Genomic DNA, 18002 nt, shown 5'->3' with positions numbered 1-18002 from the left:
TGATGTGTCCTAGAGACTTCTTCCTTGGAATTTTGTGCTTGATGCTCTTTTGATCTTGTTGAGGAGCTGAGCTAGTGAAGTTTGAACCCTTCTCAAGCTTTTTCACCACGGAGTCGCAGTTATCTTGAGAAGGTCTCATTTGCTCCTTGCCCTTCAACTTGATCTCTTCTTCTTTGAGCCTCTTTATTTTATGCATAATTTCTTCATTTTCTTGTGCAATGAAGTCATCATAAGATTCTACAAATACTTGCTCAATGCTAGATTGGCTTGCTTGAGAACAACATGATTTAGTGCAAGTCAAATCAATTTGAACTTGTGAGCATGTGCAAGTGTGAGTTAGAGGTTCATAGAATTTTACTGTTGTAACCATAACCTCATGAGCCACTTCAAGTGAGACATATGAGTCCACAAGCATCTCATAGGATTTTTCAAGCTCCGTATGAGTTCCTTGCAAAGCCACATGCTCACTAGTGAGCTTCTCCAACTTGGCTTTGAGCACTTGATTCTCCTTCTCTAAAGAACATATACGAGATAAGTTCTCTGATTTTCTTACCAAGGAGGCATAGATGATCTTGAGCTTATCAAGCTCTTCTTTGAATTTCATCGATTGAATAGCTCCTTGGTTATCTTCTTTCTTGATTTCGGCGGTCAAGCACTTGTGATCAACATCACTTGAAGATGTTGACTCATATGAAACTTGTGCTTGCCTTGATCGCCGTCGGGAGCACTTTTTGCTCTCTTTGCTCCGTCCCCTGGTCAGACCGGTTTGACCGGTTCCAACAGAGAACCAGCCGACTTCTTTTTTTTCTTCCTTGATCATCGGAAGAAGTCACAAGAGAATGAATATAATTTTCTGAAATAGTATACTCCTCTAGTGACTCTTCATCTTCTTCTTGATCTTCGTCGTCACTATCTTCTTTGCATATTGTCTCGAGGAGTTGCCAAAGGCGATATGCATTAAGACATATCTTTTAAAATTTCTTCTCCTCTTGTATAGAATCTGCAAAATCTTTGTCCATACTTCCAAACCAGAGGTCAATGACACGACGATTACACAACAAGCATTCTTTTTCTTTATTTGACAAATTAGTGAGATCTTTAGGTAGAATGCTAGTTTTAATAGCTTGCTCAAAGGAAGGACCCATGGTCCTTAAGACATTACGAATATGAGCAACCCAAGAAATGTAGTTTGAGCTATTCATACCAAGGGGCTCAAACGATACCTCGCAAAATGTCGACACTGTGATTCTCCAAGTGGTTAGGCTTCAATCCGGAGACCAATGCTCTGATACCAATTGAAAGGATCTTGATCACACAATGTCGTAGTCTAGAGGGGGGGTGAATAGGCTTTCCACCAGACCGGTCAAACCGGTCTGATCCGGCAGACAGGCCAGCAGCAGGGATTTACCATGTTCCATCAAATGCTGATGGATGTGTTTGTTTGTTTGAAGGATTGAGGCAGATGAAGCAAAAATGACTGCAAGGAAGCATATGCAGAAAGCAAAAGCAGCAATTCAAAAGCTTGTGGTATGCTTGTTTATCTGTTTCAGGGCTTAGTTTTCTATCGCATGCTTCATTCTTGTTTCCTGACTAATAGGAGGTTGATATCCACTCATACTTGTGATTCTCCAGATAACACTTGAAAAGAAAGACCATACTCGCTGGAGATGATTTTCAATACCCTCAAGTCTGGTCCTAGGAAAATGCAGGTGGTATGCAGTACGTCAACTGCGAGTAGTATCGAATGGCGCAACACCTCAGCAAGAATGGTCAAATGTGTTTGTTGAGTGGATGCTTCACATGTCGTGCTTTGTAGAGATGTACTAGTTCTATGCTCAAGTAAGATGAATTCAGATTTTACCATTGATTAATAGCATTCATATTCTGGGTACTCCTTTGGTTATGATTCTACCAGGGGAACATAAGAAAGCAGATGAAGATTAAGAGGAACAGTATGTTCTCATGCATTATTTGTGAATTGTGATTATTGTTACCTGACCACAGAATAATAAGAGTTCCTGTTCTGCTAGTTTTTCACAGCGTTGTTTTTACAGAAACTGTCGGAGAGTACATATTACATTCCAATCTTTTTTTTAAAAAAAAAAGAATAAAAGATAGCAGGAGTACTGCTATGTCATTTAAGAAGAAAGCAATTGAACATCACGCGCCGAAGCGAACACCACCACCGCACAAACAACACACACAACATAACGCTACACCACCACAACTAGGGAGAGGAGCCGAAAGTAAACCACCGCAAACTACGTCGTCGTCTCCAACGTTGTGCCATGCCGAATGGCGCAGCCCGCTGCAAGCCAGAACGGCAACTCGAACTCCTCCACCAAGGAACTATCACCCTCAAGCCGCGCATACACGATCGTCGATCCCCCTGCTCCAGTGGTGCTTCAGCAGAACACTCCCGTCGCAGCGCCGTTGAAAAACACTGATCATGGCCACTCTACGTGGGGGCCTCGCCTCTCCCACCGCCTCACACTCCTCTGCCAAGGACTCAGGTAACTGAACCCGCTCTGAAAACAACAACCTCCACCCAGCCGTCACCGGGATCACCACTGCACCATGTGCGCCAGCTCAAGACCTCTAGCACCCATGGATCCTCTGCACCTCCCGCCAGCACGGACCATGCGCACCTCCTTTGCCGCTGCGCGCGGGCAACACCACCAACCAACCACCACCACTGCCTAGCCAATGCGGGTCTCCAGATGCGGCGACGCCAATGGCGCCGTCGTCGCACGTCCATAGATGGATAGGGTTTTCACCCTAAAGAGCCTCGTGCAGTAGGAACATGGTGCCTCACAATGACGCCCCCAACAGGGAGAACGGCGCCAAAGGGCGCCGCCACCATCGCCATTGACAAAAGCATCAGTGAAGGCTTTTGCCCGACTTAGCACCATGCCTGCCGCACGTTCTAAGCCAAGCCCGTAGCCCGCCCCGAGCCTCTGGATAAGGGGGAGGGCTCCGCCGCCGCCTTCACCGTTGGCCGCGCGAGCTCCCAGCGGCCCGCTCGGGCGGCGGGGCGGCGGGAGGGGGTGGCGGTGGGTGTTGCGGCGGCTAGGGTTTGAGGCCCGCTCGGTCCACCGCACGGGGGGCAATGCGGGCGGGAGAGAGAGGAGCTCAAGTTCATTACATTCCAATCTGAGAGCTGGGAATCGTCTTATGACCTGGGTCAGAAGCAGGACGCACTTCAGTTTGCTTCGCCCCAAAAGGCATATCATTACCTGAAGACTGGCGAAGAAAAAAACCAATTATGTTATGCTAACTGCCTTTTAAATTCAGTAACTCGTGTAGCTTCTGATAGTGACATTGAACCATGTATTGAAAAGCACAATCCATCAGTAATACACAAAGAGAGATCAAAACTGCTTCTAATAAAATCAGTAACACACGCAAAGTGAGGTCAACTGACTTCTGATTAAAAAAAACAGAATGCACAAGTTCCAATTTAAGCAAATATTGATTCAGTTAGCTTGCACTCCTGAAACCCAGTATCTGGAAAGTCCCAGAGTTAGGTAAGCTTCTCAGATGAATCCACAGATTATATAGAACAACATCTAAGGGCTTCAGACTGTTAGAGTATATTAGGCAACTCCGGATATGGTTAGTTTAGGATTGATTGTAATCCCGAGATAACCTTCCTTATCTCTAGGAGAGGCTACTTGCCCTCCAAGCCATGTACTACTATATATACCGTCCAAGGGGCTCAAGCAATACATCGACCACATTATACGCATCCTACCTTTCCTACATGGCATCAGACGCCTAGGTTACGAGATCCTAACCCTAGCCGCGCCACCGCTTCCGCTGCACCCGCACACCCCCGGGGAGATCGAGATTGATCTCCACCGGGGGCAGTGCCCTCCTAGGATGCGTCGCGGATCCATCTGATCCGCGCCGCCGCCGTCGTCAACCAGCAGCAAAAGGACTCACCTAGCCGGTCGTCGCCAGGATCCGCCGCAAGCACCACCGTCCTCGTCGCCCCTGCCAGCGCATCTGGTAATGTGGCCCCATCTACTCCTCCAGCGCCGTCGCTGCCCCTGTGCGCGAACCCACGGCTGCGGAGGAGATCGGGGGCGCCATGCCGCTGCACCACTGGGGCACGTCCGGTAGCCGCACGCCGCCCCTCCCACGCCGGTCCAGCTGCACCGCCCGTGGTCGCCGTTGTACCCGGTGGGGTGGCGGCCCGACCTCGCTGCCTGCTGTCGTCGTCGTCGGGCTGCGGCGCCCCGCCTGGTCCTGCTCCGCCGCGCCATCTCTCCACCTTCTGTGGCGGGCCGCCACGCCGTCGGAGCGCCACCCCTTCCCCACCGGCTCTTCTCTGCCCGTCGCGCGCCGGAGAGGAGCACTGCTTGGGCGCACTCCACGGGCGCCCTCCTCCCTTTTTCCCATGTCTCTCTCTCTGTTTTGGCCGACGGGAAGAGGTAAGGGGATGGGATGGCGGGCAACTGCTACGTGCAGCCGAGATTGTACCCGCGGGTCCTCTGCTGCTGTGATTTTTTAGGTTATTCCCCATTCGTTATCGGGTTTGCGTCCCCCTGCCGTTCGTCGCCGCTTCATCGTCGACACCCCCGAAGGTCGAAGGTGTTGCTGCGCCTTTCCAGGCTGCAGCGACAACGTTCGTGATCAAGCCACCCTACCGGTGTCGTCGCCTTTTCAGGCGGTGGCGCCACTCGCCGCCGGTCTTCGTCAAGCAGGCGCTCGATCCGCCTCCGTGCCTCCAGCCGTTCTCGCGCGGACATCGCCGCCGATGTTCCTGAAGAAAGACGTCGTCGCCACCCCTGATATGAGCGCGACACTTGCTACAACATGCGCCGTCGCCATCCCTGTCCTGAGCGTGACCTAAGTCGCAAACTGCGCCGTCTACCATCGTCATCCGCCGCACCGTCCTCCTGCTGTCTTCGGCAAGAAGCTACTGAGTTTGTGTACTTGAGCACCTCGACGACGCTTCGACCCGCGCCCCCCTCCACGGCTTTGTCCACGTCCACCTCGACTTCGGCTACTACGGCACTAAAGGGCTATCATCTGCATGAGTCTCCTGTCAAAGCTTTCGCATCGGCATTCCGACTGCAGGGGGGATACGTCTCCATATTTCTCCAGTCTGACCGTTCGTGTTGCTACCGCTACGACTGCAGGGGGATGTTAGAGTATATTAGGCAACTCCAGATATCATTAGTTTATGATTGATTGTAATCCCGGAATAACATTCCTTATCTCTAGAAGAGGCTACTTGCCCTCCAAACCATGTACTCCTATATATACAGCCCAAGGGGCTCAAGCAATACATCGACCACATTATACGCATCCTACCTTTCCTACCCAGATCTCAGGAAATGCGTTCCCAGACTAATACAGGCACATAATCTGCATATAGCATAAAGTACATCAGTTAATTTCCTGCAAAGGATTTTCATTTTTGTAAATTGAAGAGCTCGAAATTCCTCAACTATTTCAATAGCTAAATGTCATTAAATTGCTGTCTGAGCTAAAGTTGCAGATATATGTTGCCTGTGTAGTGAGTGTGTACACAGATTTTTTTTACACCAAAGAAAACTTTGAGCTAAGATCATGTGTGCGAAAGAAAGAAGTATTCATGCCTATCAACATCACATAGAATCTACCAGCAGAGTTCACCTTTTATCAGGACCATAGATAGCCAGATCTTTGATTACAACCGTAAATGTGTTGTGCCTTTCGTAGTTTCAGCAATTCTTTGGTGCTTCAGCTCTTAGGGTACCAAAAAACTATTCCATTGGCCACACTTTTGGCTCGTCCATGGCCAAAAAATTTCCTGATGATACCGAGGGCAAAATCAACAACTGTCCCAATCCCCTTCCCAGTAATCAAATTTCCGTCGATCACAATATTGGATCGATCAATAATTTTGCATGTAAGCTCATTGACTACAGCGGGATGAGCTGTCACTATTTTATCCTGGGTAAAAAACATCCAATGTCATTTTCCATTTCCAAGGAATAGAGGTGCGGTGAGTTTTGAGTCTTTGAATCTCACCTCAAGTAAACCTTGCAGCTGCAAGAACTTCAGAGAACAGACCCCACCATACATCCTGCCAGATTGCTTTTGTTCTTTGAGTAACTTCTTCAAAATTCTTGACCTGTGCAGCCGCTCAACTCCAGCAGTTCCTCCCTGAAAGGAACATCTACAAATGAAATGCTAAAACAGCATGCAGTTGCACATAACAGCATAAGTTCAACTCTGTTTAGCATTTAATTCCCCAATACTGCATCTTAAGCACATCAAGAACAAGATAGGGATTCATAAGTGAAGAAGGCACATAATTTATCTGAGAAACATACAAACATCGCGACGACCTATATGCTGAGAAACAACAACACTAGCGTAGTAGCATGGAGACAAAGGTTACATGCTGTTCTTATTCCACTAAAAACAAAACTACTGTTACAAGATCAATGTGCCGGCACAACTGATTGTGATGGCATAAAAACTATAAATGGCATCTGAATTGCTTATCTGAACAGAACAGCCACTGAACAGATGTTCAGAGCTCCAAGCCATGGTGCGCAAGCAATTTGAAGGGAGGCATCACTGCATCAGTACGGGTTCAGGAGAGCAACAGCCACATACAGACAACAAGACCCCATGTTAAATGTCTGAACGGTAAAGAAAACATACTGTCACCACTTGTTGGTTCCTAACGTTGAAACCACCAGAGGCAAGATGAAATTCAACTGATTCACAGGCCCACAAACAGATCAGCAAAAATCACCAACCAGTGCAGCACAAATGAATCAAAACAGCCTGGTCGACTCAAACTCATAGTGGTACGTACCATACCATATATTAAGCCGAAAGACAGTTCGAGAGACTCATGCCGATAGATAATCACAGACGCTGGAAGCTACACCCTACTGATTGACAAGGCCAAACTGGACGTGACACACATGGGTGGGATGCCACCACTGTGTATCTTTCCTCCCCCATCGACAGGGCAGGCTCACCAGACACTGCTACCTTTATTAGCCCAAACCCGAATCAGGCAAGCCACGCGACTGAATCTAGTTCTCCATGCGGATGATGCAGCGGATGCCCTCCCCCTTCGCCATCAGGTCGAAGGCCTTGTTGATCTCCGCGAATGGGACGCTGTGCGTAATGAACTTCTCCACCTCCAGCTCCTGCGCGCAAACAAAGCGGAGTCATAGCATGAGCAAGCAGTGTTTTGCGGGGGGGGGGGGGGGGGGGGGGGAGCTAACCGCTAACAATTTCAGCAAGGGGTCAACTAGCAAAGTAGCAAGGCTACTGAAGAAACAGCTCTTGGCATTTACCTTCTTCATGTACAGCTCAACCACATTGGGCAGGTCAGTGCGTGGCTTATAGTTGCCGAAGAAGGTTCCCTTCAGGGTCCTCTCGTTCAGGAAGTTCATTGGGTGAGTCTTGAATTCAGCATCTTTGTGTGGCACACCAACAAGCACAGCCACACCCCATCCCTGTATTAAGAGCAGAGTTGTTAGAATTTCCATCTCCATCTGAATAAAGGATTGAACTCAGAGGATGATCGCTCAATAGAATGTGTAAACAGAGTGTACATACGTCATGAACACACTCAAATGCTTGGATCATAGCGTTGATGTTTCCAGTACATTCCACGCTGCGGTCAACTCCTCCATTGGTCATCTCAGCAAGTACCTAAACCATAATAAAACTCCATGTTATCGCCAAGTTCTGCACATACTGAGCAACTTCTGATTGTCTAAGGTAAAGAAACAAACCTGCTGCACTGGCTTGTTGTGGTCTTTTGGGTTCACAAATTCAGTGCAACCAAACTTCCTAGCTGAAAAATGGAGCAAGAGATGAGTCACTTGGCAAATCAAAAAGCAAATAAACTGACATACTCAGTTAGATCAAAGGGACTCTCACCTTCTTCGAATCTGCTGGGGTTTAGATCAACACCAATGATCCTTGACGCTCCAGCAATCCTTGCACCTTCGGCAGCCTAATAAATAATGCATATATGCAGGATATCAGATGCAAACCCTACACACATTCTGATTGCAATCGAAAGAGCATATAACAAGCAAATAATTTCAACACTTACAGCAAGACCAACAGCTCCTAGACCGAAAATAGCCACTGTAGAACCCTTTGGAGGTTTTGCAACATTAATTGTTGCACCAAGACCTAAACAGAGAAATGACATAAGTCAGAATATAAAGAGAAAAATCCTCTAGCATGCATACCAAAATGTACTGAATGAACTTACCAGTAGAAATACCACAGCTAAGAACACAAACTTTATCAAGGGGAGCCTCAGGGTTGATCTTTGCAACACAACCAACATGCATGACAGTGTACTCGCTGAAGGTGGATGTCCCAACAAAATGGTAGATAGGGCTTCCCATTGATTGAAAACCGCGACTTGCCATCACCAATCATCACACCCCGGTCAGTGTTGATCCTGAGCAGATCACACATATTGCTCTCGGCTGACTTGCAGTGGGGGCACTCCTTGCACTCCCCAGTGAACACAGGAAGGACATGGTCACCAGGGGCCACGTCAGTCACACCCTCTCCAACACTCTCTATGATACTGTAAAAATCATGAAATTTCAGTCTGGATAGAATCAACCAAATTTGACTAATCTGATCAAACATGATTCTACATAAGTATACTTCAAGGAAAACTTCATCATGAAATTAGGCAACCAAAGGAATACACAGCCACTAGATGTACATGTCATTGTCTCAACTGAAAATACTGAATTAGTCAACTAAGTTGCTGCTGAAATAATCACAAATCTGTCAAAGTCTACTGCCAGGAGCCCAAAAACATCTGACATCCACACAGATAATATTCAATCATACTGATAGCATTTCAAACAAGACAAAACTATTTCTTATGGCTCTTCCACATGTTCACTAGAATCCAGGTTACACAAATAGATCGCCCTGCATCTAGTAAGCCAAATAAACAAAGACCGCCAACGATAACTATGAATCCAAAAACACACAAAAAAATTATCCCAGCAACATAATAATAAAGTGGATCGGGGAAGAGAACATACCCTCCTGCCTCATGCCCAAAGATCCGAGGGAACACGGGCGTCTGCCCCTAAGACAGGTAAGCCGCCAACAAAAAGGCGCAAGTCAACCGCGAGTTGCTGCATCATATCTACTGACAGAGCTACGGAAGGGGATGGGTGAGTAGATACCTTGGCCTCCCAGAAGTAGACGTCGGTGTGGCAGAGCGAGGTGTAGAGGATCTTGACGCGCACCTCCATGGCCTGCGGCGGAGCCACCTCCACCTCCTCGATCGACAGCGGCTTCCCGGCCTCCCATGCCACCGCGGCTGCAATTGATTACCGGCAGATTAGCACAAAGTCAGTTCAATCGATTATCGCAGCGAGAACAAAAAAAAAAAGACACTCCTTGAAAAGTTGCAACTTGCAACATTCGTAGATCATAAGGAAAACGACTTCCTCGTTTGGGGAAAAAACAAAATAGCAGAATTTTTCTCCCATAAAGTGATAGTGGAGGCAGGCCGGGGTCCGTCTGTGACGAGCAGAGCAACAGTACCACGACGAACTACTTCACATTAGACAAGATTTCTGGTAACATTTCTATGGGGAGTAAAGAGTAGAAAATATGTTGCCCACGGTCATCGATCCAAAAACCAAAATCCAGCAACTCTCCCAAAAAGTTTCCGGCCGACCGTCGAGCATCCAACCTTTTCCGCCCAAAATTACTCCCTACTCACGGACTGAAACTAAGACAGATCGAGACACAGAGGGGGAGCAAGCACGGACCTTTGCACTTGATCACCTTCCCGGCGGTCGCCATTGCCTCGTTCCCCAGAAATCTCCGAGAAGAATCCCAAACCAAGCAGCTCCAAGCGCACCACCGATCAAATCAGGATTCAGGAAACAACCCAATCCAAACCGAAGCGAATCGAATCCCGTGAGGAGCCGGAGAGGGAGCGCCCCGCCTATATATAGCTCCGGCCCGGCGGTAAGCCTGGGGGAGGACAAGGAGGGGACGGAGGGTGCGGTTTCGCCACCTCCCCGTCCACCTTCGTGGGCAGCAAACCACGGACAGGCGCGGCGTGGCGGCCGAAACCGGGGCTCCGGCCTCCACCTGGAAGCGGAACGCGGCCGCGGTTTCCGCTCGTGGGGGGCGGTGGTGGGGGGCGCCACCGCGCCATCCCGGCCGTCGGATCGGCCGCGCGGGCCTGTGTGCGGCGCAGCGGCAGGTGCTCACAGGTGTGCTGCTGAGTCAGGGGTGTTTCGGGGATTTCTAGACGCCGCCCCCATGTGGAAGCCGGCGGAAGGGCAAAAGTGTCGCGCCGTGACGGCGATGCTTTGGCCTCATGTCCGTGATTCGGACCGTTCTCCAAGGTGCATGGTCGGTTCTTGGACATGTTACTGTTCACTTAGGTCGCTATATTTTTAGGGTGTGTTTAGATTCAAAGTTCAAAATTTCAAAAGATTTATAAATTGTCTGCATGGTGTATTAAATATTATTAAAAAAACTCACATTACACAAATAGACTGTAAATCGCGAGACAAATCTAATGAACTTAATTACATCGTGATTAGACACTAAATTGCTACAGTAAATCTATAATAAATATAAGCTAATGACAGATTAATTAGGCTTATTAGATTCATATCGTAGTTTACAGACGAGTTCTGTAATTAGTTTTGTGATTAGTTTATATTTAATATTTCAAATGTGAAAAGATTCCCTTCCAAAATTCCAAAACAGTGGAACTAAACACGCCCTTAAATTGCAGATCCAACTCCTTAAACTTAGGTTCAGATATCATTCGGGTCTATATAATTTCAAAATACAGATGTGACCCACTAAACCTGGTTTCGTGTGTTATACAGGTACATGTACTCTTCAAAATCAGTGTCATCTAACAAATAAAACATGATATGAGAAAATATTATGCTTTCAAGTCTATAATTATTTTTATTGCCTCATTTTCTAACTCGTTTTGTTACCCCATTAGTTTCTCCTAATATTTTTTTACTTGGCAAGAGCAGTTAAATGTTATTCAAATTTGGATGATCTTCAAATTTAAAGGCCAACCACATATTTAATATCAAATATTCATTCCAAATTAAAATAGGGTCAACTTTTTTAGATTGGTACTCCCTCCATTCCAAATTGTAGGTCGTTTGACTTTTTCAACCCCAAGTTTGATCACTCGTCTTGTTCAAAAAATTGTGCAAAACATCACTTCTCTTGTTGTGGCTTGTTTTATTAATACAAGTTCTTGAAGAATGGTTTAAATTTGACTATGTTTACATAATTTTTTTGAATAAGACGAGTGGTCATACTTGGTATCAAAAAAGTCAAACGACCTATATAATTTGGAACGGAGGGAGTACTTATTGATATCATATACATTCTTCAGTTGAATTAATTTTATTTAACAAAAAGTTTTATCAATTTAATTGAGATAACACTGCATTTTAGTTTTATAGGGACCTAAATGATGCTTGATGTCAAGTTTGGGGAGTAGAATATGCATTTCAAACCGAAGCTAAATTTAGGTACTCAAATCTGCATTTTGATAGTACTGGGGGCCTAAGTAATATAATCGAACATGTTTATGGACCGATGCATTTTACTCATTTCTCCAGGTGCATAGAAGCAACAAAACTTTATGATGCAAGTAAATACTATCGGAGTGTACTAACGAAATGAGAGTGATTTCCATGGCAGAGTACGCATATGAGTTGAAGGGAATATGTACTTAGTTGAATACTGTAGAAAGCTTCAAACTTTCATTGCAAATAAAGAAGTGAAATGGAAGAATCTTTACTGCAAAAGCTAGTTTTATTTATCTCCAACTAAATGATTAGCCTCGCCAAGCACAGCATGGCTGGAGCGGGCGAGCTTGCCCAGCTGAGGTCTAGCTCAGGAAAGCAATGAACCAAACGTACCCTAAGATCGCGTAGACAATTGAATCGGTAAGCCCCACAGTTTGAAGGTTTTTTTTGCCGCGCCTTTGATATCGCGTACTTCGATAGCAAGAACTAGGTTTGTGGTCATTCCAGAACTGACAATAGTTTCCAAGTAGGATGTCGTCCATTTTTTATGCTTGTGCGTTGTGGTGCATATCATTAATATGTGCCTCCTCATATTAGTTTCGGGAGTAAAGTACACTAGCGGTATCTAAACTTGCTCTAGTACATCATTTAGATTCCCAAACTTTAAAATACATTTTCAGATCTCTAAACTTGTTCCAAGTTGTCACACAAGTATCTAATCTCTCGAAATACATTTTTAGGTTCATAATGCACTTGTCCCCAGACACCGGCTTCGTGCATATGGGCACCGGCTCTAAAATAAGTATATTTTTAGAGTTTAGTGCAGAATCAATACTAGTGAGAGATTACACATACCCCTGTGAAAATATAATTATTTTATTTTGGGAGGAGAGGAAATAGAAAACAACTAGAGCTAATTGTCTTATCTATGGATGTGCATTTATTTAGAACTAATTTTCAACTCTAAAAATACTTTTATTTTGAGACGGAGTGAGTATGCGGTAGATGTTGTAGCTTCTCCACGACAGATAGACGTCGTAGCTTTTCCACGACAACCTCGGATCGTAGATCATACGGCCGCCACGTGCTCTTCTGCTGCCACACATGTCTTGGTCTGCCCACATGTCGGCTCGTCGGCCGCCGCCCAAGTGGCATCGCCTTTTTTTTTCTCTAAAACAATGTGTGCGGTGTGCCCACAAAATGGCCATTCATTACAGTGGGAGCAGAGACCAGGTCGCCTGGTACAGCGGGAGCACCACTCACCAGTTGGGTTCTTGCAGCTGGGCCTGCGTCAGACTCATGTCAGTTCAATGGACCAGGGGTGTGTTTAGATCCCACAAAATTTTCAAACTTTTCATCACATCCCCTATCACATCGAAATATTAAATATAGCAAATGACTCATACATGAAGTACTAAATGTAGTTAAATAAAAAAACTAATTGCATAGTTTTTATGTACGTTGCGAGACGAATCTTTTGAGCCTAGTTAGGTCATGGTAAGACAATATTTATCACAAACAAACGAAAAGTACTACAGTGTACTACAGTGACCGATGCGACTTTTTCTCTCACATTTTCCCCATCTAAACACAGCTAGGCAGCTTTCGGCAGCACACGACTAACTTAGAGTGTGTTTAAATTTTGTGGCCTAAATTTTTGGAAGAGAATTTTTCTATTTTAGAGTACTAAATAAAATTTATTTATAAATTTTTTGCACGGATAGGTTGTAAATCGCAAGATGAATCTAATGAGCCTAATTAATCCATAATAAATTCATAATTAGCGAATGGTTGCTGTAGCACCACTGTTGCAAATTATAGATTAAGTAGGCTCATTAGATTCATCTCACGATTTACAATCCATCCGTGCAAAAAATTTTGCAAATAAATTTTATTTAGTATTCCATGCATATATCCAAACATTCGATGTGATGTTTTTGGGTGTAAAATTTTAGAATCTAAATAAGACCGTAGTGTGGCTGCTAGAAAAGCAATTCAATTCAAAAAGCATTCTGTTATTGAACCGTTTTTTATGTCGTCATTGCTTCAAAATTTGTCACATGCATATGATCCCATTCTGTTACTGTACATTTGGACTTGGATGGTGTAATAAGAAAACCTGTTATGTTCAGTTTTGCTTATGCTGGCTTTAACACCTTCAGAGGAAACACGCCAATTCGAAACGGGCACCGGCTGTTCTGACAAAACCATTTCCCCTATGTTCATGGAGAGAGCCAAGTGATGAGGCCGTGGGCCTCTGTTCAATCTGTTTTGGAAAAAATCTTATTTACCTCCCAGAATTATGGTTCGAGTTTAAATGTCGACCTTGAATTCAAAAACCAGGTATTTTGGCTCCTCGAATTCACAAAACCAGATATATGACCTCTGTGGATGGTTTTCTTAGTGGGTTTTCTCTTTTTCTTTTATGTTTATTTTGAATGAATTTTTAAAAAATTATAGTAAATCACAAATAAATCATAAAATGGATAATTTAATTTTGTTGAACTCTACAAGAGTAATCTATGCATTGAACATATTGTATGATATAATTTAGTAAATTTTATTTTTAGTTTTAAATATATAATTTTTAGTAATTAATTCATATCTACATATTCCTTGGTCCAATTATGGTGAATTTTTTATGGTGAGCTAATAATTATATTCTTAAGTTGCAGTAACAATTTTATGGTCATTGGATCATTTATTATTGACAAGCTGAAGAGTATAGTATAGCTTGAAATTAAACTCCTGAATCTATAAGTTAAACTCTTGAATCTATAACTCATGCAAACATGATCCAATGAGCATGAAATTTTTACAACAACTCGATCATTTAATTATTAGACCACCATAAAAATCCCACCATAATTAGACCATGAAAGATGTAGATGAATTAATTATAGAAAATATATATCTAAAATTACATTTTTTACTAAATTATATCCTATCATATTATATGTTTACTGCATAGACCTACTCATGTGGAGTCCAACAAAATTTTATTTTCCATTTTATGATTTTTTAGTTATTTACTATAATTTTTTAAAGGTTTATCAAAATAAACATAAAAGAAAAAGAGAAAAACCACTAAGAAAAATCATCCAGAGAGGTCATATGTCAAGTTTCGCGAGTTCGAGGAGGAAAAATAGCCAATTTAGGTAGGTAGTATGCTGGTCAGAGCAGTGTCATTCCATTCCATTTTGGTTGTAAACTGCTATGGCTGTAAATGAGAACTATGTTCATGTTATGAGCAAGATGAATGATCAACAATCCACTTGTTTCAAATGAGCAGCATGTTTGCAAATGACACGTGATTAATGTTGCACATGGCAAATAAGAATGTTTGCAAATGACACGTGATTAATGTTGCACATGGCAAATAAGCATGTTTGCATATTCTAGCCATAAGTTTGGCATAATACATCACCAAGCAGCATAGTTTCTGCATTACAAATAAGCATACCATAGCAGATTCTAGCCATACGTTTGGCATAGTACATCACCAAGCAGCATAGTGTCTGGTTTACAATAACTGAAAGTTCTAATTGAAATAGATATGGATGGCTATCATATGGTGTCTGGTGACTGCAGAAGGTGTGGAAGGCGTCTTGAGGTCTTCGATGCAGGTTTTTTACTTGATGGTTCTTGGGCCTTCACTTGCAGTCCCAGAAGTGACTTGAATGGAGACTTTTGCTCTAGCAAGTGAAGATGGCACAGTGGCTTCTAAATTTATTGAAGCTGTTCCACCAGGTATTGTTGCCACCCTTCCTTGAGCTGTTGTCCTAACAATCTTCTGAGCAGATGTAGGCTGCAATTAGGAAGGAACCAAGTAAGCATACAATACGGTTTCAACACTTTTAGGAATGGACAGAGTTGTTGGTTTTAACTTACAGTTTCTACAGTCACGGTTTTAGTCTTCTCTGAGTATGCAACTCCTGAACTAAAGTTCCTTTTTCTGTTCTTGTAAGCACTTACATCCCTGGTTGAACTTGATGAAGGAGCCTTCCTCTTCCCAAGAGCTGCTGCACTTTGTTGTGAAACTGGCAATGGAATCTGAATGCATAGTAGTTCATGGACAATATTTAGTAACATGAACTTGGATTTATACTAGCAAAATGAAAAAAACATTTACTTACCATTGCATTTGCTGCGGTAATAGGGACTGTGTTAGATGGTGCTGCCTTGTTAGAGGTTCTAGTGTTGCTATTGCTCCTCCTTTCACAGGTGCTCCGGTTGTGGCCTACTTGCTTGCATTTCTTACACCTAATAACAGTTCCCCTTTTTGACAACCTTGTGCCTTTTTTCGGCTTCTCATGTGCTTCCCTCTTCCTTTCTTTTCTGGGCCTTCCTGGCATCTTCAGTTGCTTGGGTGCCAATGGTTTTCCCATCCCAGAGGAGTGCCAATTTTGCATGCCTTCCACAGGTTGCAAGAAATGTGCATAAGTTTTTTAAAGGCATCCACTGTGTAACAGCTTGCAATATAATCATCCAATATGTTGGTTTTGTAGTATATGCAGGAGATTGCATGTGGGCATGGCAGTCCAGAAAGTTGCCAATACCTACATGAACAAGTTTTTTTGTCAAGGTCAACTGACCACCTATGATCATTATGCTGCACTTCGTATTGGTCTCTTCCGCAACAAATAGCCTGACAGTAGGCAGATGAATTCACAAAATTTTGTAGCTTCTTCAATATGTTAGGACAAATTGCTTGCTGCCACCTACTAGCTTTAGTTGCCATGTCATGGATCCTAATCATTACTTTGCACCGAATGGCCTCTAACATACTAATTATAGGAAGGTGCCTTGGTTCAACAATCCACTTGTTAAAGGACTCACAGATGTTATTATCAACCGAATCACAGTTTGCTCCTAGCTTCATCCATGCTCTGCACCAATGATGTGGATCTATGTTCGTTATAGCTTGTGCACCCTGGGGTGTCTTCTCAGCCAATTCAGCTCTTGCTATGTTGAAAAGACTGAGGCAAGAAGCCTTAGCACATTTCCAAAACATCTTCTGGTATTCCTTCTTCTTGAATTTCTTCCTCCAATTAGCATATATATGCCTAGCACAGTTTCGGTGCTCAGCATTAGGAAGCCATGCCTAAACAGCTTTTAGGATTCCCTTTTGTTGATCTGATATAACTACCCAACCTTCTCCATCTTCAGTTTGCAAGTCTCTACACAACAAGTAAGTGAACCAGTCCCATGTATCATTTGTTTCCATTTCAACCACAGCCCAAGCAATTGGATATATTTGGTTGTTTGCATCTCTGCCAATAGCACACAACATCACACCGCTGCATGCCCCTTTGAAGAAACAACCATCAAGACCTATTACTTTCCTACATCCTACCAAAAAGCCCTTCTTACAAGCATCCAAGCACACATAGAACCTTTGGAACACAGGCACATGAAATTCTGGGTCCATCTTTACAACAACTGTGCTGCCCGGATTGCTCCTTAGTAGTTCTTCTTGGTAATCATACACTTTACTGTATTCACCCTGAACCCTGTCCAACCATCTAGCCATTACTAAAGACTTTGCCCTCTTACACTTAGAAATGCTGACATTGGCAAACATCTCCCTTTGAATGGTTGCTTGAAGGTGATGTAAGCTCCATGATGGGTTGGCCCTGATCAAACTTTCAAACCTGTCTGCAATTCTTCTAGCTGTCACTAATTTGTTGTCTCTTCTTTGCGGGCATGTGTGCTCATCTTTTAAGCTTGTCACTAACCAACTGTCTGCTAAACTGGTTTTTTTCAACAAACATACCCAAGGACACATGGGCCAATCACATATAACTCTAACTCTATCTCCTTCATCCTTGATAAATTTCAGAACCCTCCTAGTAGCAAGTCCATACTTAACAATTGCCTCCTTGAACTCTTTCTTGCCACTGAATTTCGTTTCTAGAGAAAAATCTGGAATATCAGCCTTTCTGTCAAACCTATCGAAATTTTCTTCTTTCCCAATGACCTCTTCACCAGAACATTCTTCAAATGATTCATCTTCACCACCACTAGAGTCAGCATATGGTGTCGAGTTTCCATCCACAAGGTCACATCCCTCTATAAGCTCCAGATCAGGTTGTGCAATCTCTGTCTGCGAAGCAGATGTATATACAACATCATCTAGGCTTTTCAGCTCTTGGGCCTTGCACTTCACCTTAAATTCCTTGAATTTTTTTTCAATCTCCTTTGCTTCATCACCATCTTCTGAGGAACAAAACCCACCAGGAAGGTACTCACTATCAGAACTGCTATCTGACTCTCCCACCTTGCTACTAATCTGTGGCTGTTGGCACTCCTCAATTTTTATAGGAGCAGGTTGGATGGCACTAATCCTATTCTCCCCTATATATTGCACTTCATCAGAGCTATCTTCATCAGGGGTTTCCAATTGCACCTTCGTTGATTCCACAAATACCTCTGCAACCCCACTGCCTTTGA

At 43.9% G+C, this 18002-nt stretch overlaps 1 long non-coding RNA gene and 1 pseudogene across 2 annotated transcripts; one reads left to right on the top strand and one right to left on the bottom strand.

Annotated features, from left to right (window-relative positions):
- Nucleotides 1–1408: 1408 nt before the first annotated feature.
- On the top strand, nt 1409–2037 carry LOC120689603. Its single transcript, XR_005681331.1, has 2 exons — nt 1409–1527; nt 1633–2037. It is a non-coding gene; the product is annotated as an uncharacterized LOC120689603 (long non-coding RNA).
- A 4649-nt stretch (nt 2038–6686) lies between these two features.
- Nucleotides 6687–10118, bottom strand: LOC120689602 (annotated as a pseudogene). Its single transcript, XR_005681330.1, has 10 exons — nt 9795–10118; nt 9201–9337; nt 9054–9100; nt 8252–8578; nt 8087–8169; nt 7909–7984; nt 7761–7822; nt 7582–7677; nt 7317–7478; nt 6687–7166 (listed from the first exon to the last, which is right to left on the bottom strand). The product of XR_005681330.1 is annotated as an alcohol dehydrogenase 1-like (transcript).
- Between the last annotated feature and the right edge of the window lie 7884 nt (nt 10119–18002).

Source organism: Panicum virgatum, chromosome 9N (genome assembly GCF_016808335.1).
Source record: "Panicum virgatum strain AP13 chromosome 9N, P.virgatum_v5, whole genome shotgun sequence".
Classification (NCBI taxonomy): Eukaryota; Viridiplantae; Streptophyta; class Magnoliopsida; order Poales; family Poaceae; genus Panicum; species Panicum virgatum.
This window is presented reverse-complemented; position numbering and strand designations above follow the sequence as displayed.